Source organism: Camelus ferus, chromosome 23 (assembly GCF_009834535.1).
Source record: "Camelus ferus isolate YT-003-E chromosome 23, BCGSAC_Cfer_1.0, whole genome shotgun sequence".
Taxonomy (NCBI): domain Eukaryota; kingdom Metazoa; phylum Chordata; class Mammalia; order Artiodactyla; family Camelidae; genus Camelus; species Camelus ferus.
This window is the reverse complement of record NC_045718.1, coordinates 5221176-5245774: the sequence shown is the minus strand read 5'-3', so window position 1 is coordinate 5245774 and position 24599 is coordinate 5221176. Positions and strand designations below refer to the sequence as shown.

Here is a 24599-nt window from a genome sequence, read left to right as displayed (position 1 = left end):
TTCCAGTATCTCAGGCCTAAGGCATCTAGCTAGCTAGCTATCTCCATGGACTTGATCACATCTCACCACCACGGAAGTGCAATGTTACCACACTGGACCTAGCCTCATCATCTCCTCCCTGGATTATTACCATCTTCTAACGGATATTCTTGCTTCTATCCTTGTCTTGGTCTGTCTATTCTCAAAGTACTAGCCCAGTGAGTGCTTTTATGTTCTAGAAACATACTGCAACCTACTACCACTGAGCACTTGGTAAATGCACAATTAATGTGTACACTACACACGAGTAAATTAAAAATAAATAAATTATATAAAACTCTCTATCATACTTGATTTAAAAGGTAGTGATGGCATCTACTAGGAATGTGGCTTAAAGTGTGGAGCTATACTCGTTTCACATGCCAAATATACTACATACAAGCAAAGCATTATTCAGAAGGCTGGATTATCCATTTTGGCCCTTGGTTTCTTCTTTGGTGAAGCAGTCTTAACAATAACTCTTTAATAGGAATGCCAAAGTTAAATGAGCTAACATGTAAGAATTTACATAGTGCACCATATAGTCTCTTATGAGTTCTAAATAAAATATATGTATTTTTTTCATTTCCCTTCAATTACTTTTAGTACTTTAGGTACATCATAAAGTCTGTTAGCTATCAGATAGTAAAACACTTGATAACTGTTCTCTGGGCTTCTAGCGCCTGTGTGATATTTAATAGTGTCACTCCGTATTTTTGGCACTGAACAGAAGTAATGAATTTTGAACTTGGACTCTGATCAGGAAGTGACTCTTGCCGTCAAAGCCAGATGCAGAGACAAAGCATTAGGAATGGAGAACACAGGTAGGTAGGTGGCTCGGGAGTTTCTAGGTCTGAACAAGACGAAGCTGCCACAAAACGGAGAAATTCTCATTGACGTATAAACCAAGCAACCAATGTTTTGCCAAAATTAATGGAATGAAGCAAAGCCTTTTGTAGAATCTATTGAAAAAGATTTATTTCTTAATGTGAACTTTGAGCAATTTTATAAGAAAAAAGACTAATGATTTCCCGAAATTAGTCAGGGCTCTAAATCAAGAGGCGGATGTTTCAGAGAGATGATTTGAGACTTTTAAGGGATAATCAGTGGGTCCTAGAACATTAATTCAGAGAATCAGAAGATAGACCATTTCCCTAACTACACTAACTGAAATTTTCACTTGTTTCTAAAAGATTAATTGTTCACTTGTAAAGCTTTCTATGTTTAGCTTTTTTATGTGTAAATATACGCAGGCAGAGGTAGTTTCCTTTTAGGATTTCCACTTATGGTTGAGGCTAGACAGCAGTTATCCTTATTATTACCAAACGTGGCAATTCCAGCACTGACCAATGTTCTCCTCCTTAAAACTGAAGGTTCTGGGATCTGTGGAATCAGCAAGACCATCAGCGTGAACACCATTCCCCGGTGCATTTTCTCATTCTCATTCTGCAGACGGCAGACCTCAAGGGACAGAGCCATTTCACTCATGTCAAACTCTTCCTGTGAAATACTTCATACTTCCCTCTGCAGTTCCCCAAACATTCTTGGAGAAAAACTGACCCCAAGCACTCAAATATTCTTTTAAAGCCAGTTATTTGTTTCATTACATGTTGTATGTAAAGTTATTGATTATAATCACTCAACCATTTTCTAAAGCTGATCTCCATTATGCTATTAGTAAATCCTGTAGATGAAGGCAAATTATACAAAGTGAGAAATTCAATTAGTTCCAGGTTTGGAAAGAACTTGAGATTTTAAAAATGGCTACAGTTCCTGGGCCTGGAGATCAACTAAAAAAATTCTTGCACAGATTGAGAAAGTGTTTCACTTTCTCTTGAAGTATCCTCAGTGCTATGCAGGCCCAGAAAATTCCAACCCAGCTAGAATCTTGACCATCATACCTACTGACAGCTATCTACAGTCCATGCTGTTTAAATATGAGAGTGAAGGAAACAGTAGCTGTGTTATTTCTCCCCCTAAAACTTTTCCTCCAAAAAGCCTCCTTTCATCTTAGCTGTATCATCCTACTGGTACATGCCTGTGAGCCCTTTGCACAACAAATATCATAAAATATATGCAGTGAATGACTTAAAAGTATTTTCCCTAACACACACACACAAATTGTTGAATACTTAGTGATTGCAAAAGCAAAAAATTCATAACTGCTTAAAGTATTCACAGAAAAGGGAAAAACGTTTGCCTTTGCACATTAATAACCCAGCCAGATTTGCTATCAAGCTTCAGGGCTATCAACACAAAAAAAACCTTTTTTTTTTTTTAGTTTTGTTCTATTTACCAATGTTGACACCACTGACAGATGAATTCTGAAAATTTGATTAACTGTGTTCATAATAAATTTATACTTGGTGTGTGTGTTTGTTCATTTATTAAATATTTATGCAACAGCTGGTATTTTAAGGTAATTTTTAAGATGATCAATCAAAAAGGAATCCCCTGACAAAAGGAATAAATTACATATGGCATGCATGCATTTTATGATGCATTTTTCTAAATTGACCAAGAATATTAGGGAGATAAGGTGACATGTTAGAATTCCTATTCATAAATGATTTAATACGTATTAGCTTTCCATGTAAGATATTTCTGCAATGGTATATATTACACAGATGAATAATAATGTATTTTAAAATATCTTTTTTCTTTTCTTTTAAATAAAATTTACTGAGATATAACTTACATCAAAAATTCTACAGACTTTCGATTTCAGACACATAAAAAACATGGAAAGTATCACTCAGGTTCTTAGAACAGCAATAATCTCAAAAAAGAAAGAAAGAAAGAAAATGGCTTTTCTTGTACCCATTAGATGACTGAGGCAAAGAAAACCACCACCATAGAATCTGGAGAGACGTCACAGGAAAGCCCTGTTTTTCCAGAACAGAAGCTGCTGAAGCTAGAGTGGTAGGAGCACAGATGGTAACTGACAAATTGCTGGAGGTGGTGTGAACTAGCCTGCGAGTCAGAAATTCTTAAGCTCTAGTTTGGGGAGTTGCCATGCTGTCTTGAGGTTTGCCTCCAGGAACCTTACCAGGTTCTCATGGTTAAGATTCAAGAAGGACTTACCCCTAGAGAGATGAGTTTCTAGATAGAACATTAGAACAAGATCCATGAAAGAAATCACAGGTAATTTGGAAGTCACTAAAATGAAAAACTTCCAATTCTTAAAAGACAGTGTTAAGAGAATGAAAACTCCAAGCTACAGAATGAAAGCTAGTATTTGCAAAACACACATCGATAAAGAATTCAGACTCAAAGTACACAAAGAATTTTTAAGTAAGTTTTTTATAATACTGTATTGGTTTTTACACTTCGGATCTATTGTCTAGGTCAAGTTAATTTTTATGTATGATGCGAAGTGTGGGCTGAGGAACATTTTTTTAATTGAGATTTTTTTCCCCATAAGTGTCCTAGCTACATTGGTTGAAAAGTAATGCTTTACCCACTGAATTAACTTGAGATCTTTTGGAAAATAAACTGATCATGTATCTCTCACTGTCTCTGGAGTTTCTAACTCATTCTATTATCTGTGTATCTACCTTTATGCAAATAGCAGTCTCTCTTGATTACTAGAGATCTACCTTAGTTCTAAAATTTAGATGATGTAAGTTCTCCTGCTTGTTCTTATTTTTCAAAATTACTTTGATCAATGTAAGTGCTCTGCATTTTCATTTGGATTTTAAAATCAATACATACATTTCATTAAATTAACATATCAATGGGAAGAACTGTAGAATCCTTAGGATTTTGAGGTAAATTATAATGACACCCATGAATAAAGATAATTTTACTTTCTTCTTTTCTGTCATTATGCATGTTTCTTCTTATGTTTTCTCTTTACCTATTCCACTGGCAAAGACCTCCAATAATACGTTGAGTTGAAGTGGTGAGAGGGTACATTCTTACTCTGTTCTTGACTGTAGAGAAAAACATTCCATTTAAAAACATTTTCAACATTAAATATAATGTTACATATAGGAGGGTGTGTGTCCATTCTCAAATTTCTGAAGATCCTGGTTTGTTATATTGCATTTCGCCACTTTTGTCATTTACATTGTCTGCTTCCATTGAAATTTCATAGCAAATTATGTTTTTTCTTCGTAATAATAATTTTGTTATTATTCTGAATTGCATTTCTTCTTTTTCTCATTTTTCCTGAAGTGTAACTTACATTCAGTAAATTTATCCTTTTTAGTTTACAGTCTATTATTTTTGATGAATGACTCCGGTCATCTAACTACCAAATAATCAAAAAAGAGTACTATTACATTACCTAGAATGTCCTCTCAGATTTTTTATCAATGCCTCTCCCAATCCTAGGTCTTGACAAACACTACTGTATTACTGTTACTATAGTTTTTTTCCAGAGATATCATCTAAATGGAAGCATAGAACATGTAGCCATTTGTGACTGGCATCTTTCATTCAGCATGATGCATTTATGATTCATCTGTGTTGCTGTGCATGACAGGTTTTTTTTTTTATTATTATTACTACTAAGCAGTGGTCCCATTAATGAATATGCCAGAGATTTTTTACTAATTCACCAGTTGAAGGAATTAAGGGTTGTGTCCAGGTTTGTGTGTGTGTGTGTGTGTACTTACGAATAAAGCCTCCATAAGTAATTTGCGTTCTGTTTTTGTATGAACCTGACTTGTCCTTTCTCTTGGGCATTAGTCTATCCTAGACGCCTAGGAGTCTAATTGCTACTAAGTCTTAGGCTAAGTGTTTCCTAACTTTTCAACAAAGTGCCAAACTGTTTTCCAAAGTCTCCATATCATTTTGAAGTCTAATTAGCATTGTTTGAAAGGTCCAGATGTTCTGCATCCTTGGCAGCACATAGCATTGTCAGGTTTTTGCAGTCTGTTTGCTTGTTTTGTATTCCTTCTAATAGGTACGTGTAGCAGTTTCTCACTGTGTTTTTAATTACTCATGATGAGCATTTTTTCATGTGTTTATTTACTATCTAGGACTCTTTGATGAAGTGTCTAAATTTTTTTTTCACATTTTAGATACAAATCTTATCAGATATATTTTGTAAATATTGTGTCTTGTCTGCTAACAAACTTTTAATTTTCTTAAAGTGTCTTTTGCAGGGGAGACGTTTTAAACTCCAATTTATTATGTTTTGCTTGTATCAACTGTCATTTTGTGTCATTCCTAAGAAATGTTAGCTTAATTCAAGCATATAGGGATTTTCTCCTATGATTTATTCTAGAATATTTATGAAATTAGGTTTCACATTTAAGGTCTATGATCCAATATTGAGTAAATGCTTGCATGTGGTACAAGCTAAGGGTTACAGTGTTATTGCTGGGTTACAGTGTTATGGTTTGGTTTTATGTTTTAGGTGTTTTTTCTTCTTCATTTTCCTTTTTCTTTGCTAATGGATAGCCACGACTTCCAAGACAATCATTAAAGAGACTATTCTCAGTTGAATTGCCTTCACAAATTTGTCAAGAGTCATTTAGCTAAAACTTCTGGTTCAAGTTTGAATAAACAGACTCCATATTTTGGTTCAAAGAGCTACAAAGGTACACAGAACAGCAGTATGCACATAGGAAAAGGAGGAAATTTTGGCTGTTCTGAAACCCTACCATCCAACTATATACATGCATATTTTCATGTGATTTGCATGTGTGTGGGCTTACACTAATGATACATTAGGTCTGTTTGCTTGCTCCTTCAAATGAATGCCTTGTTTATCAAATTGTTAAAACTTAAAAACCTTTTCCTAGACCTTTATGCCACTTTCTAGATATGGAGTTTGCATTAGTTACTTGACAAATTAGTTTAAAAGTTAAACTGAAATGAAATGAAACATCTCTTTCAAATTTAATCTTATATTTTACTCTAATTTTAGCGCTACATATTCTTCATATTATTCAACAATCTTAAACTTAGGAAGATGTAAAATTTTGTAAGACTTTTAAAATAATAAAATTATTTTTGAAACTATAATATTTGGATAGAATGCTTATTCTCTAATAAGTCTATAGATCTGACCCACCGAAAGATTTGTAGCTAACTTAGTAGTTGGTAATGATGACTTTTATTTTGTATTATTAAGTATTTTTTAATATTGAAAAACTCCCATCCAACAAACAAGCTCAAATATATATATATCTATATATATATCTATAGATATATATATAAGAGAGAGAGAGAGATACAAAAATATTACCACTGGTTAAGAAATATAAAGATATCTCAATTTTTTAAGCAACAGCATCCTTAGCCATCTCAGTTAATACCCTGCAACTCTTGTTTCTTATTGCTGTGGTTATCTTAATATCACATTTTAACCAGAATACTGAAAAGCTCTTTATTTACCACTTGCCTTGAAAGCCATTTTAAAGCTTCTGCTGTCAAGAATATTCCAAAAATAAGTTAGCTAAGGCAATTTGGAAAGAAAGCAAGTGAAAATTAGTAGTGTTTTAGGTTTTTTAAACCAAAATGCATACAACAAATAGCTCTTCTAAGCACATTAGAAAAAATTACGCTACATGGATACTGAGAGTATGCATTCATCTACTGAAAATTATGTGTTCTCAAATATATGTGACCAGATAATTATGTAGTGTAATGCTTTTGACTGTAATTTATATTTAAGCAAAAGCTTCTGAATGGCCATATGCTAAGAGGTAGTTATAGCTATAGTTATGAATTCTTACCATGAAACAAGTATTAGAACAGTCACATTCTCACTAAAACGCATTGCCTAAGGAGCATGGTTATGAAAAGGAATTTCATCCTACAAAACAAAGGGAATACTCAGAAATGCTTTACATCACTGAATATTCTAATACTAAGGTCTGGTTTCCAATATATTTAGGAAACACCATACAAAGGGAATTTTACTTCCTGTGCTGTGTTCACTTCTAAATCACAATGCATTTTCTGAAAATAAATTTTAAAATATTTACTTACAGTCTATATAACAGGAATAAGAAATGGTTGAAGCTTTACCAAATGTCCATAAATTAAAGCTAAGTCTCAAATTTGAGGGGGAAAAAGGCTGAATGCGTCATATTCTAAATTTAGAAATACAGTGAAAATTGTGGTTAGCATCCTTTGTCTAGAGTTTACTCTGAGGACTCAATTCAGAGAACCACCCCTCGACAACGCAATCCTTGCCTAAGCTGTTTAAGGAGGCATTTGGGAGAGAAGAAACCAATTTGGAGGAAGTCAGTGACTATAAGGCCATTTCTGGAGGGGCATTTTGTTGGTCTTCTACTTAAAAAGCAGAATTACCTTTAAAGCCAGGGCAGGGGAAAAGAGAGATTCAGATGATTGCATGGTAGAGCCACCATGTTAAGGAGGCCAAAGACTGCTTGCCCTCAGGTCCCCAACTTCTGAGAAATGCAGAAGTTGGAAGCTACACATGTCTGCAGGCCTGAAAGTAGTTCATGGACAGTGGATGACACTGGTACCAAGATCTGACTAGATGGCAAATTCATGGGGATAAAAAGATACATCTGAAAGAGGAATGCAGATAGTACCAGTGGCTGGTGGTCAGCCAGATGATGTGGTCCACTCTTATCAGAAACTGGGAGTACCTATGATTGCTTCAGGGAAGAGAACCCATCATCAACGAGCATGTTAGACTGACAAACTTTATTCCAGCATCAGTAAGAACTAATACAGAAACTTGTAGATCATTGATTACAATGTTAAGTGATTATAGTAGAAACAGTGGACAATAGGCATGAATCCAAAAGGAATCTCAGTAGAGATGGACACTAATTAAAAAGAATAAAATGGAAATGCTAAGATAAAAAAAACCCATGAAAACAGACATGGAGATCTTCAGTAGAATTATTGGTAGATTTGACAACTGAAGAAGAAAAAAAGAAAGAAATTTGAAGCCTGGACAATAGAAATTATCTAAAATGAAACATAAAGGGTAAAAAAGATAAAACTGAAAAACAGAATACAGCATCCACTGGTTGGTGGAGAAATACTTACGGAAAATTAAACGGTGCCTATGTACACGTAATTTGAATCTCAGGAGGAGAAGAGTAAATGGAGTTAAAAAAAAATGTTTGGAGGGATAACGACTAAACATTCTCCAAAAGTAAATGAAGTAAACAAAACAAAGAATAATCTCAGGAATCAAGAAGGGTAAATAAAAATGAAACATATCTAGGATCACCACAGTCAAAATTTGGAAAAACAAGTATAAAGAGAAAATCTACAAGGCAATCAGCTAAAAAGAAATACTGTGTAAGAGTGTGTTAGTTTTCTATTGCTGTGTAACAGATCACCATAGACTTACTGGCTTAAAACAACATACATTTATTATAATACTGTTAGGAGTCTGGCACATTTTGCTGGTATTCAGGGTCTTACAAAGCTGAATTTAGTGTCATCCAGGGCTGTTGTTTCATTTGAGGCTGGGAGTCTTCTCCAAGCTCAATGAGCGAGACAGAATTCAGCCCCTGTGGTTACAGAAATGTGGACTCAATTTTTTAGCTGACTGTCAATAAAGAGCTGTTCTCAACTCCCGGGGGCCACACCATCCCATCCCCTGTAGACCTCCCACAATATGGCAGTTCGCTAATTCAAAGTCAGCTGAAGAATCTTTCTCAAGACTTTCTGATCTATTTAAGACTCACTTGATTAGGCCATGACTTTCCAGGATAAATTTTTGATTAACTTAAAGTCAACTATATAGGGGCCTTAATTATATCTGAAAAGTCTCTTCTACTATATAACATTACACAATCGTGGGAGTGATATCTCATCGTAGTTGCAATTTACACACAAGAGTGGAGAGGACTGTACAGGGCATGTATACCAGGGGAGGGGGTCCTGGAAGCAATCTTAAAACTCTACCTACCACAGTCTGCCCTCTGGTCTACAAAGATTTACATTCCTCCCCAATCCAAATACATGTTCATTCCAAATACATTTACTCTTTCTCCAAATACATTTACTCCAAATACATTTACTCTTTCTAGCACATTCCAAGAGTCTCACTATCAGTTCAAAGTTTATCATCTAAATCTTCTCTCCTCAGCTCAAATTTTAAAAATTACCAAAATCACTTAAGCTTAATGTTCAAAATCTTACCTAAATGTTCTAAATCAGGTACAGATGAGTATAAACCACTTAGCGCAGCTCCTGGGGGCACAAATCCTATACGTTTGTGGAACTGTGAACCTAAGAGACAAGTTATTTTTCCAAATAAGCCCAACATACAATAGCAGGACAGGCAAGGGATAACAGTTACATGTATTTGGTTACAAGGGATGCTACGAAAGGGAAGGTAAAGAGGGGTAACTGGCACATGAATAGTTCTGAATTATAGTTAAGCAAATAATGGATTCTTCTTAATTAAACTTCAAAGGCCTTAGAATAATCCTCCATAATCTTTGGCTCCACTCCCTAGGATCTGGGCTCTGCCTTCTAAGTTACATTTCCTTTCCGATGAAAGGGTACAGACGTTTGCACCTAAGATATTTTTATTAGCATGCTTCCTCCTAATATAATGTTGGGGGCCTAACATTTTTCTTAAATCAGTACTCAACAAGGACAAAATACTGTCTTATAGTTGGATCGTCAATGAGTACATTCACCTTTTCTAGAAATTTGAGTAAATCATGGTGAAATCTTGGAAAGTTCCATAAATCAAGCATATTTTACATTAAGGATTATGCGGCAATTGGGCTACATATATTTATATACATACTTTAAAATTAGAATTATATTTCATACTGATTTAATTTGCTTTTTTTTTTGCAGTCAAATATGTATTTATCACATGTATTAACTACTCTCATGGTAGATGATTTTGGTAGCAGAAGCCTCTCATGAAGTTCTGTGCTAACAATATTTATTTTTGCATTTATATGACATAATTATTTTGCTGTTGTTACATCACCATAAAGAAAAATTTGTTTTTCTAAGGAAATAATAGAAGTAAAATAACTTTTAAAGAATATGTATTAAAGATATATATATATATGAATATATAGAAAGATATATATATAAAGATAAAAATATATATTAAAGATAAATATAAAGATACAGAGTAAATTTAAAATTAAAGAATAGAAATTAAGGAATCAATTTCACTGAATATCATATATCTGCTTTTATTTGACATCAACTGATGTCTTATAATTGAAATATACATTTAAATAAAATTTATTTTAGAATGTGTTTATTTAAATATATTTTAGAAGTTTGTCTTTTCTTCAGAATACTTTTACCACTCAACCATTAAATAGGTCAAATTAATCACAAATACATTTAGAATAGATATGATGTTTAAAAATCTAATCTTCTTTGAAAAAGATGCTCAAAAACCTAAAGAGGTGAGAGCAATAGCAACAAAATTTCTACAGTTTGAGTTCCTAAAATAGTAATTTTTAATCTTATTGGGTGGTTATTACTTTTACTTGCTATCATTAATCTTTAAGAAGTAAAATATTCTGAGCAGATAAAAAAGACAAGCTTCAAACCCTCTGTAGACCCTCCGTTCCCTGTGAATGCCTATTTGTTATGGTTTCTTTTCTACTCTCCCAGGAATTTTTATTAATTTTGAAATGTGCATATGTTTGTGGTTAATTAGGCTTATATGCCAAATATTTTTCTACAACTTAGAAAATTTTATTTTACTTTATTGAACTTTATTTACTAAATTTCCATATGTATTTGTGTTTTAGAGTAGGATTTAAATCTGTTTATTAGAACTCTGCCTATCCCTGATTTAGCCTAACACTTTAATTACAACAGTTTCATTACAATCTGATATCTTGCCATGATAATATTTTACATGCTTACCAACATGAGTCAACACTTCTTTTTCTTTACCAAATCTTAATTATTAGTTTGATCTTTTTTTTAAAATAGAAGCATTTTTAGGCATTTGAAAAATAACAGTATACTGAACTGTGTTTTCCCTGTATAATTTTTTCCACAAACATTGTAAGAAACTTTCCTGTTATTTACATATTAAATTTGGGACTTGGCTTATGTGACTTCAAAACCTTGAGAATGATACATCTTTTTTTTTTTCTTTCTTCCTTTTTTATTTTCCACCATGTCTCCAATCAGTTCCTTGCTCCCTACTTTTGGTAGGGAGTGGCATGAAGATGTCACCTGTCACAAGTGGCTGATTTATCCCATCTGGACCAGAGATGATTGACAGTGTTGTGACTCAGTCTTATATCACTTAATTTGACATTTCAATACTCAAGTTGATCTGTATCTTTTATTACCAACAGTAAATATGGATAAGCAAAATAGTGGACTGATCAAGACTTTAACTGCAGCTGTTCTGGCATATGTGAAGCAAATGCATAATCCTGGAAAACATGCCCATACATCATGTGGGATTTTTATGGAAGGGAAGAAATTGTCAACATTTTATTCCCATGAGAAAAAAAAAATCTCATTTCTATGATTACAGAGTTTTTACTACTCCTTGTAGATGTAAACTCTCAGAGCTTTACTCTCTCTTCCCTGAAAAATGTGATTAAGTGGCTCCTGGTAAAAGAAGAGAGACAATTTCTCATGGTTTTTCATAAATTCCCTGCATTTCCATGTAGCCACAGTTCTCAATTCCCGAATTGCTTCTAAAATATTTTCATTTTTACTGTTTTTTGTTAGTTTTAGTACTTTTTTTTGTTAATAATGAAAACATTTCCTCTCATTTTTACATTTGTACCTCACTACTCTCATTTCTTTTCTTATCTAATTGCTGTGTCCACAACTTCTAGAACAATGTCAAATAGTGATATTACACATTCACATCAATCAATTAAGAGTAAGTTACAAATGACAAAACATCAGTAGCCTACATGCTTCCTTCTATTCATGTCCATCTCAGTTGAGCTGAGAATCCTCTCTATGGCTGCTGTGTCCTAGGCTGAAAGCTGACTAAAATTGATCTCAGGGCAGAGGGTACATTAGAATAACAGCCACTGGATAATCCTAAAAACTGTATTCTACCTGGAAATGGCACAATTATTTCCATTCACATATCATTAACCAAAGCAAGTTATTTGGCCAAGTGGATAGGGAGGGGCATAAAAAAAAGGGTGAGCAAATATTTTGACACAATGTAGTCTGCCACATCATTCTTTCTTCTATATTTAATGAAATTATAGTGTATCTTTCAGTATTGAGAATGATGGCTACTGGTTTCTCACACACAGACACACACATACACACCCCACCCCCATACACATGCATACACATATATTATATATTGATACAAATGGAGAAAACATAAGTATAGCTATTGATATAAATATAAACATGTATTTATATATACATATCATGTGAAAGGATGCTCTGCAGTAAGAGTTCAGATTCTTTTTCATTAAGGGTTTTGATTTTTTCATCTAGAGTACTGAAATAAATTTATTCTAACCTTTAGTTACAATCCAGTGATCTAATAATGCACCTATCATATTTCACATGCAAGTTATATTACTGTATTTCTCAATATTTAAGCATTTGCATTCCTGGAATATACTTCATTGGCTCATTCTTAGTGTTCTTTCTTGTTATTTATTTTTATTAGATTATATTTGTAAATATTTTATTAGAATATTTTATTGATATACTGAGGCTAAACTGAATTTTGAAGCATTTTGTTTTTACAGGAAGTATTTTGCTTTCTTATGCTTTCTCTGACAGATTTTGGTATTTGCTTTTTGCTGACTTGATTAAAGATATTGGAAATTTTCCTAGAAAAGTTAAAATAGCTTTTAAATTATTTTTGAAGTGAAAAGCAATTCACTTTGACTTCATCTAGGTTAACTATTTTTTCTGCAGAAGTGTGCAGACTTCCTGACAATTTTAATGTGGCTCCTACAGTATACAGGAGTATACAGTCTACAGTATATATAACAAATATATTTGTTAATCTTTTTTTGAAAAATTATCTATCCAAGTTTTCCAATATATTTAGAATTAAAGACAATATAACATTGTGATTTATCTAATTTCTTTTGAAACAGCTTTTATATCTCCATTTTCATTTGTGATGTGTTGGGTTATGTCAGTTTTTCTCTACATGAGTTAGTTAGTTATTAAAATTCCAAAAGGGCTAAATTTTTAATTTATTTATCAGGCATTCATCTTTCCAGGTGTTAATCATTAATCATTAATTCTTCATAATTATTAATATTGATATTAATTTGATTATATTGCTAACCAACTGTTGTTCTTCTCAGAGCAACATTCTCTTGGTCCTTCTTTTGTATTTTAGTTTATTTTCACATTAAATGTACTTTTGTAGCTTAGAGTATATTTAGTATATTTGGGATATGAGTCTAATTTCCGGATTCTAGACCTATCAGTTATTAACTGGGATGCTGGGCATTTTTCTGAGCCTTGAGATTGTTTATTATTTATTTTTTAACATTTGAGGAAAAAACTACTTTATTGTAAAGCTTAAATGATATACTGTATAGACATCATTTGATACTACGTCTTTGGAACAAAATAAATACTCATAAATGATTGCTAGTATATTTTATTACCTGCAGAGATTTTTACATAATTATGTAATTTTAGCATTTAAAAATCTTCAATAAACAAATTGGAAAAAAGAGACTCTTCAAATTTCAGTCAAAACTAAGGCCCAAATCACCAAATACAAGAGTTTAGATTTATATGTTTGTAATCACTGTTTCAACTGTTTATTTCCCCTAAGTCAGGAGTATACATTTTGTCCTCAATTCTAGTATCAGCAGGACATTGATAACATATGTATCTAACAGCAAGTCTGAGATTAGCTTTTGATAACATCTTAACCCAATTTGGTATTTCTATGTATGCTTTGGTGTCTATACCAACGTTTCACAATACAAATTCTTCTGATGCTGAAAATGTCCTTTATGAAATATTCTCTATGAAATATGCTAACCACTACCCACATGCGGTTTTTGAGGACTTGAAATATGACTGGTGTGACTGAAAAACTGAATTTTATCTTTTATTTTATTGTGATTAATTTAAATGTTAATGTAAATAGTCACACATGGCCACATGTAAGTTCTGGGAAACAAACACCTAGGCTAATATCATTGGTATTTAGATAGATCAAACAATTCACAGAAGCTTCCCAATTGCTCCCCAATTAATGAATGTCAATCCAGTGGCTCTGCCATTCTATCTCTAAACTTTGAGTTGTCTCTTTTTTCTCACCCTAAAATCTACCTTAGTTGATAACATTACGCCAAAAAAAAAAAAAAAATCACATAAAGCTAATGGCAAAACACAGTAATTGAAAAGTTTTTCTTAAACTCTTTGATATGGTTCAATAAATAATCATGTTTTTAGTGTAATCTCTGTATCTTGATTTTATTATCTGTAAGATGCTGATAACACTAGAAAAACCTACCCCATATAATTTTGAATTAGCCAGCTGAAGTAACGCATACATCATATCATACCATGCTTTACAAAGCATGAAGTCAGGATAATGAGGTGGTTAAGAGCATGAGCTTGGAGGTCAAACCTGCTTGGGCTCAATGATAGCCCTGCCATTTAATAATTGTACTACACTGAACACACTATTTAACTGCTCCAAGCCTCGGATTCATCATCTGTAAAATATCGGTAATAATGCCTAACTTCAAAGATGTTTGTGTAGATTAAGTAAGACAATGTTGATAAAGCCCTTGGCACAGAGTGCAGAGATGCTGGCGAAACGTAATAGCTCAGAGGAGGAGCTGGGTGAGTGTGGTTGCTGCTGCTGCTGCTGTTACAAAAACATTATAAATACAACTTCTTTTTCTGAGGACTTTTTTAAGTGCTTGTTTCCAAGTTAAAAGAAATATCTCTCAACACAGGAATTAAAAAATAATTTGAGTACATTGTGCTTTAATTCTAAAACAACTACAGACAGAAAAGTGATTGGGTGTCGGAACTGGATCTCTGCCGGTTGACTGGAGGTACACACGTAGTCCATTTTTCAGCAAGCTGCAGGTCCCAAGTCTCCCCTAGACAATAAGGGTAAGGAGTAGAGCCAACTGATCCCAGAAATTGTGATGCGTGGCCTGGCATCACAGTCATTTCTGTTGCCTGCTCTTTGTCCAAATTTAACATGGCAAGTGTCCTAAGCAAGGAAACCGTTGTGAACTCTCTAACGACAATTAATGAAGTGGCTGGCTAAGTCACTTAGAATTTGGGGGTTTGCAGACACACAACAGATGACTTTTATTTTTAGAGTTGCTCTAAAAATACACAGGAAAGTAAAAGAACAGAACATTTTCTCAGTTCACATAATTTGAATCACTACTTGGCCAGATGTAAAATATTATGGTGTTTCTTAGGAGCTTGAAGGTTATTGGGGGGAAAATGCAGCTTTAGCAAATCTGCAGGACGCAAGTCCCCCTTAGCATTCCACAATGAAGCTGATTTAGCCCTCAACCCTTGAAAGTTCTCCTGACATTTCTATTTATTTTATGGACTCTGATGAGTCATGGTTTCAGCTAACTTTCTTCTCTCCACTTCTACGTTACTGCATCATCTACTTTCTTTCCTGTCTGAGACCTGAACTCCCTTACCTTAGGATTTTTTTAAAAAAACAGTCATTCTCTGTTATATGGCCCTTTTCTAGTCAAGTTGATACAAGACAGTGATCCAGCCACCTCCCGGCCATAGATCAGCTGCTCAGGTGCCACTTCCTCCCATTGTTCATCCAGCTAAGGTTAGAGCTGCAGGGTTACATGCTACAAAATACAGCAATTTAGGAATAAAGAGACCTCCGGAGCAATACAGTTAGCTAGCATGGCTTTTGCCCTTTCAAGTACAAATACCTTTTTCTTTTGGATAGAACAAAATATGACAGTCTATTTATAGTTTGCTTAGACTCTCATCTGGAAATTTGCTCATTACATGGCTAAAAACATATGAATATTTTAGTCATAAACTCCTCTGGATGTGTTAATGACATGTCAAATATTACATTAAATAAACTTAATTTTTAATCTACTACTTTAAGGTAAGTACACAAAAGTTAATTAGTTTATAAAGAATTAACTAGTACTTATAAATAAGTAAATAGCACCTTATTTTCTAAACAATTAGTTCCATTTTATGATTTTGAAAATTAATTCTCTATTTCAAAACCATATTTTTCTCAAATAAAGTTTAATACACCAGATTCATGAATAATATCTATTTGTGGGAGACACTGTATTACTTGTCAGTTAGGAAATTAATCAAGGTAGATTATTTAAGATTTTGATACTTAAAGATTATGTAAATGGTATTATTTAATTAATGATATATTAAAAATTACTCATATATATAAATCTAAAGCTGAAATCACATTACCTATGGGTTAGATTTTTGGTGATCTAGATCTGATCAAAGTAAAATTTAGCAATGTTTAAATATGCAGTATAATATTAATCATCATCACCATGCTGTACATTACATCCATATGACTTATTTATTTCATAGCTGGAATTTTGTAGCTTTTGACTCCCTTCTCCCATTTTGCCCATCCCTCTCCCACTTCCAGCCCTGCCTCAGGCAACCATCAAACTGTTATTTCTATTTATGAGCTTGTTTTGTTCTTGTTGCTGTTTGTTTGTTTTTTAGATTCCACATGTAAGTGAGATCATACAACATGTCTTCCTTGGTCTGACTTATTTCATTTAGCATAATGCCCTCAAAGTCCCTCTATGTTGTCACAAATGGAAGATGTCACTCATTTTTATGGCTGAATATTATTCCACTGTGTACATATACATATATGTACTGCATCTTCCTTATCCATTCATCCATCAATGGACACTTAGGTTATATCCATACCTTGGCTATTGTAAATAACCAAATAAATGCTATGAACACTGGGGTGCACGCATCTTCTCAAATTAGTTTTTTCATTTTCTTCAGATAATTACTCTAAAGCAGAATTGCTGCATCATATGGCAGCTCTATTTTTAATTTTTTGAAGAACTCCCCTACTGTTTACCATATTGCCTGCACCAATTGACATTTCCACCAACCGTGCACAAGAAGTTTCCTTGTCTCCACATTCTTGTCCACATTTGCTGTCTCTTATCTTTTTTATAATAGTCTTTCTAACAGCTGTTAGGGGATATCTCATTGTGGTTTTGATTTGCATTTCTCTGGTGATTAGTGACGTAGAGCATCTTTTCCTGTGCCTGTTGGCTGTCTGTATGTTGTCCTTGGAAAAATGTCTATTCAGATGCTCTGCTGATTTTTTAACTGAGTTGTTTGCTTTTTTCTAGAGTTGTATGAGTTTTTTCATGTATTTTGGATTTAACCCCTTTCAGATATATGATTTTCAAATATTTTTTCTCAATCAATAGGTTGCCTTTTCATTTTGTTGATGATTTCCTTTGCTGGGAAGAAGCTTTTTAGTTTGATGCAGTCCCACTTGTATATTTTTGCTTTTGTTGCCTTTGATTTTGAAGTCAGATTCAAAATATCATCACCAATACCTATGTCAAGGAATTTACCACCTATGTCTTCTAGGAGTTTTATGGTTTTAGATATTACAAACATTTTATTCTTAATACAAATACATGCACAGAATCTGTACTGCCAAATTTGAAATCAATGAATATAGGGTGAATTCTGGCAATATGTCTCTTGAAATTTCTTCATAATTACTTACGGTGTAATCTTTGTTCAAAAGTCAACAGTCATATTGCTCTCTATGGCATCCAATTAGATTAACAATCTGTCTTTTAATAAATATGTCATGTCATCCATCATGAACACAAGTGACAAATTTAAGTAACTATTTTTTACTAAGTACCAAAGACTATGATACACATTCTCCAATGTAATTTTTGTGTGTGCATATATATACATATATATATTTATTGATTGAAGTATATTCGTTTTCATATTTTTTTCACTATAAGTTAATATCCAGTGTAATTTTTAAACTCACTGTCTTCTATCATAAGTTGTTCATATAACCCACTCTTGGATACTGATTTGAGTGTTTTTTTGGCTGCAATTACTTCTAGTACCAGTCCAGTCAGTCAGTCTGCCTATCTATCTATCTATGATCAACTATTTAGTAAGCTCCCCATATTCTTCAGGTGCCAGACAGCCAGCGTTCCCAGCAACTCCTGTAGGGACCTGGTACCCAAGCTGAGATTATCTGCCACTCAAACTCAACAGTTTTGGCCTTCCTTTCAAGGTCACTGCCATGCTTGCCCTATAAAGGAAGAGCCCCAGGGTAGAGGGGTCCCTCTGCTGATACACAGTCCTACCCCGTGTTATCTGCAACCCAGCTGCCAGCATGTTTCGTGCAAGATGCCTGCAGAATGGAGGACCTGTGCGCATTCGGGCCCTTCTGTACATGCGCTCTAGCCAGCACCAAGCATCACTTGCTGGTGCTCACCCCCCAGGCCTTTTGCTCGATCCTAAGTTTGAGGTGGTAGGATAAACTTAGCCCAAACCTGGAGCATGGAGGAACTATTACAGAAAGGAAAGTAAATAATTCTAGGTAACAACAACTCTCAGCGCCAGGTGGATTCTGGGCCCTCCGTCAGGAGGGCTGTAGGCGATAATGCAAAGATTTGGAATCAGGGCCCAGGAGCTCCCTGGGGGGCTTCCGTAGCTGGAAGGAGACCGCCATCCTTCCCCTAGCTCTGTAGGCACTGGGTGCTTGAGCTTGACTTTAATTTCCTCAGCATTATGCAGAAAGATAGTATCTACCCTTCCTGCAGAGCTATTGTTAGCTGAAGAACAAAAGAAGTGCCTGTAAACGTTGACCTCTTGTTGGTTTGAGGAAACTGAGCCACAGAGTTGTTCCCCGAGCTACTCTGCAGAGAAACACGCAGCCCTTGGAATCTAGCAGTAGAGATGGGGCAACTATTTCTAGCACCATTCAACTAATGTTTTGAATCGAATTTGGAAAAATAATTCTATTGCCCAGTATTCCCTCATATAGTAGTGCATGCATACTTAATTTTTATAAATAAAATATACTTTTTTAAATGTTGTTTTTTATATTCTTTTATCTAGTGTGACTCCAGATACACATATTTTATGCCCTCTGATACAGCCCCAAGCTCCGGTCTTTATTTTTAATTTTTTATTTTCTATTTTTCATATTTGACCATCACTTTTGCCCTATGTTCAGGTTCCCTGGTTAGTTTTTATGTCAGCTCCAGTCCACTGCTAAGCCTGTTCATTAACTTGTGGTTTGATATATTTTCAACTGTATTCCTTGCTGATATTTCTTACTTTTTCTGTATTGCAAGCATATCTTCCTTTGTGTCACTGAACCTTTTCATCATGGTATCTGTTTTAAAATCCACCCCCTCCTTTTTTAAACTAATTTCAACATTGTTTCTTCTAGGTGATCCAGAAGACAGAGGACCCAAATAGAGAAAATTACTTAACTGAAACCATCTGATACATTTTATATAAAGGAAAGAATGTCTCAGACGAAGAAATCAAAAACCAAGAGACAAGAGTCACAGTGAGTCTCAGGCAACAGAATTAATTAAGCCAATATATACCTGCCTAGATTTCAAAATTGATATGAACCAGTGACTTATGCGTACCTCTTGTTAGTTTTCTTTTTCAGTGGAATAATCTCTGGTGTTTTCATTAAGCCTTTTCTCACTCTTATGTGCTGGATGTGTGAAAGGCATTTAACATGTTTCATGGTCACAGGTTTTTCAGATTGGGGTGGGGGGAGTACAGGTAAGGATCTGTCCTTAAGGAATTACAGTCAAGGAGCCTCATATACACTCGGACCTGATCTAGATGATGAGATCTTGATCCTCAAACCTGAGACTGGTGCCAAGATGGGATGAGAATTTGAGATGTCTTGAGAGAGCGATGTTGCACTTTGTTAGTGGGGAGAATGTAAATTGCTGTGATCAGAGGATGAATTGAGCCAGGAAGACTTTTCCAATCACAACCACATAGTATGTATGGTCTTGCATGAACTTCCACAGAGTTGCCACTCCACTGTTAGGAGTAGTTTGTGACTTCTGTGTTGATGGGAATGTGGTACGAATTATACTATCTGATTCCCAGGGCTAAGCTATACACAGGAGATAACGTTTCTGTGCTGGCTTTCTGTTTTTCACAGCAGTCGACTTTGACCAACCTTTTTGTGAGGAAGCTCAACCCACACGCAAAGGCAAAGACCAGATGTTAATCTAGCCTCAAAATGATTCTAGCGCCTAGTCTTTAAACATCTTCTCTCAACGCTGCCAAAATTTCAGGTTTGTGAACAACCACCAAATTATTGTCATTGTTCTAAGCCTTTCTAAGTTTTGGACTTGTATCATATTCAGCCATAGTAATTGGAAAGAGCTACTTTTGTGGAGGGGAAAACACAGGTAATAGAGGGTAAAAATAAGCTTTAGAATTGTCCATAATATTTTTGCTTTTACCAGAAAAACATATTTATGTATTATGTTTGCAACTCACGTGAAGTAAAAGAGGGGATTTAAAAAGAAATATTTTCAAATGATATAAAAATGTTTACCACACTACTTTTTTAAATTATGAAAGGATTATGTTAAAGTATAGAATTTTAAAATATTATTTAAATTATTCAAATTGTCATTTAGAATGTGAGAATAAAATACTGAGCTGAAAAATCGGCATTAGGCTATATATTCTATGTCCTGCTCTGAGAATAGGTAATTTGATATTAGGAAAGTAAATTAATACCCTTAGTACTTAATTTCCTTATCTATAAATACCATATCCTTTCATTCCATAATTCATTACATATGGTAAATTAATGACCCACACATAGTAAATTAACCAGATGCATCCCTTCAGTATGGCATAACACAATAATTAGTAAAGTATGTGCTGAGACATATTCAACCCTATTTTACAAACTAAAATTCAAATACATATGGATATATTATCTTTTCTTACAAGGGTCTCTCTATATAGAGACAGAGTCAAAGTTAAAGTTACATTCTACCTTTTACAACGGTATTCGTTGCATGTTTTAATTATGAGAACATTTATATTTATATAGGTCACTTATTTCACAATTAACAAATGGCTTGAAACAAAAAGAAAAAATTAAACTATATATATTAAAATATATTACCTTACAGAAAAATATTTTAACCCCACTGCTGTCTTTTATCAGAATGTATGCTAACGAATTAAATGTTATTTTAAAGGACTTATAAGTGAAGATTAAATATTTTCCAAGTGTAGTTTGTAAAAAAAAAAAAAAAAAAGCCACCCCTTGTTCTTGCTGTTCCTTTCATTTCCTAAATTTATAGCTAATTTTCACGAGTTATAAAGTTCAGGATTACACATCCCCCCACCCACGACACCTCCCAGCTTTTAAAGGAGCTTAACAATTTATTACAGCAATTTAGCAAAAGTACTGCTGCTTCCTGTCAGAATTTACTGGCATCTTTGCTCACAAACTGGACATAAAATATGTCAATGTGACCCTGATTGGTATCCTTGATGCCTGACATTGATTGCACATATTTCCTCTGATTTTATGTGCATGTTTGATAAACCAGGTTAACCTGGAATGCCTTTAAATCTCTATAATGAAATTCTTGGGTTTGCAAAAAACAAATTCTATTAGGAAAAAAAACCAAGTTGAAACAAAACAGAGAAAACTTAACTAGAGACAATTTATGTAACTTGGTAAAAGACAATAAATATTAAGCTATATTTAATAATCACATCTGACTTTAAACCAAGTAATTTATAATTATACTGAAAGTATACAACCAAATTTATGAGATTCCTTCCTCGAAGAAAAGTGACTTGTGTGATCCTCCTCTAGTCCCTCATATTTCTCTGGCTAAACTGTTCAGGAATAGTAATAGGTGCTTTCTCTCCAGCCTCCCTCGCTCACCTTTCTTCTCACCTGCAATGATGTGGACCCCAGTGGAAAATAATATCTAAGGCCACCAACACCTGAATAGTTTGTTCTTATTACTATTAATGAAAACTGTTTTCCAAATGATGTTAATATCTGTCTCTATCACCTCCGTGTCATTATATACGTGATCTTATAAGGTTTAGAAGGACTTGAAGGCTGTTCTTGCTTTTGTTCGCCTGCTAATAGTCTCATGTGACATTAACATTAATAACCTTCACTATTTACATGCCAATAAAACTCCTATATTGGGAAGTTTATGCTCTCAAAAAAATATTGTAGGAAATGAAATTTATTTGATATAATGGGTGCAAAGGTAATGAGGAAATTACCTTAACCATTTATTCTTAATTTTGAAAGTGAAATTTTTTTCAGTAGTTTGATATTTTTATCTGGAAGGCTTTAAAAAAGACCTTTATTAAAGTAAAAGTGTTACGATATTTTTCTTTTATTATTTATTTGTGTAGCCTAATGCCAGAGATGGAAAGCCCAAACTAATATAGAGAAATTCAATTACAAATATGAGAAGAATGCTAGGTTGCCTAAGGGAAGCATTTAGACAACAGAAATACATATATCAGTGCATATATATATATATTTATATATGCACACATACATCCACACTTTTATTCATATTTATTTATATACACATACATATATATGGTGGTGTGTATTGAAATATTTCTCTAAGATACTGATTTTATTTAAAATCTGCAATTATTTTAGTTTTAAATGTAATAAGTTTTAAACCTTATAGAGTGATAATACAATTGCACATGTTATAAAAGGCACACAGTATATTGCATGATAATCCAGTCATTCTGTTTGGAGGCCACCAGCAGTTTGTTTTCTTACTGAGACTTGGAATCTCATTAATAATAATATCCTTCATGCCGAGGGCCATGTCCTGATGAGGTAGCAGGCAGACTGAGGCTGTCCTCAGACTGGGAGGCCCTGTCCACTCCGAGCCACATGAGTTTTCACTCCTCACACGTGCTCTCTTGTGCTTGTTGGTAGCTGATGGAACATCCTCCAAAAGTACCCATGACAAGTACACTTCTCATGCTCTTCCTTTGTTCTCACATAAATACATTAAAAGCAAGTTCAGTTTTTAAAATGTAATTCCACGCTATCTTTTGATTTATATTCCTGTGGAATAATCTTGGTCTATGTGTTTGTGCTATTCCGGGCAGAAAAGGGCACACCCCCCGCTGTGGACTAAGTGCCCACGGCCACTGCTCTTTCACGTGTTATTTTTCTTACGTTATTTTTTTAATTAGAAGCCATCAAACAAACACTAACCACATTTCCTTGCAACTTAGCCATATTTATTTCAAGTGAAAAAGCAAGTATTTGCCTTCTGTTATGAAAGATTATCTGAATGAAAAGCAGTGTATTTCTTAAATTAAAAATTTAATTTTTATCTTAATTAAAGAAATGGAAGAAATTGAATATACCCTTACATTACTACTTTAAAAAAATATACTCTGAGTCATACGGTATTAAAATTTCTTCCAAATTTCATGGAATAGGTATTTAAATTACATCAATTTTAATTCAAAGTTTACAAATTCTTTTGAAGACTCCAATATCAAAATGTACTGTAGTAGAACAAAAATAATGAAGAAACAGGAACAGAATAAAACCAAAAAAAAAAAAAAAAAAAAGATCCTACAGACCAATGTAACCAAGAGCACACACACAAACTCCTGATTCAAAGATCAACAAATCAAATTCAATAACATATGATAAAAACACCCCAGAAAAGTCAAGTAAGATTTATTACACTTGAATGAAATCATGGTTTGAGAGAAGGAAGTCTACAAATTTAACAAATCAAAGGCTGTTTATGAAGAAATTCCACTGCTAATGCTGAATTATCTTGCAAGCCATTTAGTGGAACAAGGTATTCTAAAAGCAAGAGGTAATACACTTAAAATTTTTATCTTTGAAGTGAATTCACCAAGAAATAACGAGGAAATGAAGAACTGCTGTTAAAAAACATTCAGGGAGACTTGTTTAGATACTGAAGAAGAAAAAGTTAGATTCCACATCACATATATCCAAAATAAGAAATAGAAGATAAGTCTGTCTTTCTTTTGTCCTTTTGAATAAAAGGAGCAGATGTTTCAGTCCTATGCATTTTTTAAAATTTGTGAAATACTTACAGTTTCCCACATTAAAATTTACAGCAGCAGAGCTAATCTAATTAAAAACAGCAAAATCAAAACAAAAAGGATTCTCTAGACTAATCTTTTCTCTTGAATAAAAGATACAACTTTTAAAAGCCTTTAACATACATTCAAAGAAAAAATATTTTAAGTAATTCACTTATTTGAAAATATTTACTGAGCACTTACCACCTGTCAAATGACTTCAACTCCTGGAGATAAAAGCAGGGAAAGCTGTTCACTTTCATGAAGTTCAAGTCTAATGTGGGAAAAAAAAGAATTAAACAAAATAAGAAAAAACAGTAGGAATTGTGAAGATCAAAGAATTAAAAGGGTTTCAAATCCAACAGGGTCTTGTAGGCCAAACTAGGGACTTTGGGTTTTACTTGAGTGAAAAGCCACTGAAGTGGTTTATTTTTATTTGTTTCTTTTTCAGTGTCATGAGATGGCTTAGATTTTTAATTGCCTACTGTAGTTGCTGTAGGGAGACTAATTTCAAAGAAGGGCAATGAGAAAAGCTTGAACCAGGATCGAGT

The 24599-nt window shown here is 33.8% G+C and overlaps 1 long non-coding RNA gene across 2 annotated transcripts in view; it reads right to left on the bottom strand.

Annotated features, from left to right (window-relative positions):
• Window positions 1-8326: 8326 nt before the first annotated feature.
• The window catches only part of LOC116659330, a 103581-nt gene continuing 87308 nt past the window's right edge, over window positions 8327-24599 (bottom strand). For both annotated transcript variants that reach the window (XR_004314650.1, XR_004314651.1), the window contains 3 exons: window positions 24253-24322; window positions 9112-9201; window positions 8327-8477 (listed from right to left, as the gene is read on the bottom strand). This is a non-coding gene — a long non-coding RNA (uncharacterized LOC116659330). The remainder of the gene's footprint in view (window positions 8478-9111; window positions 9202-24252; window positions 24323-24599) is intronic.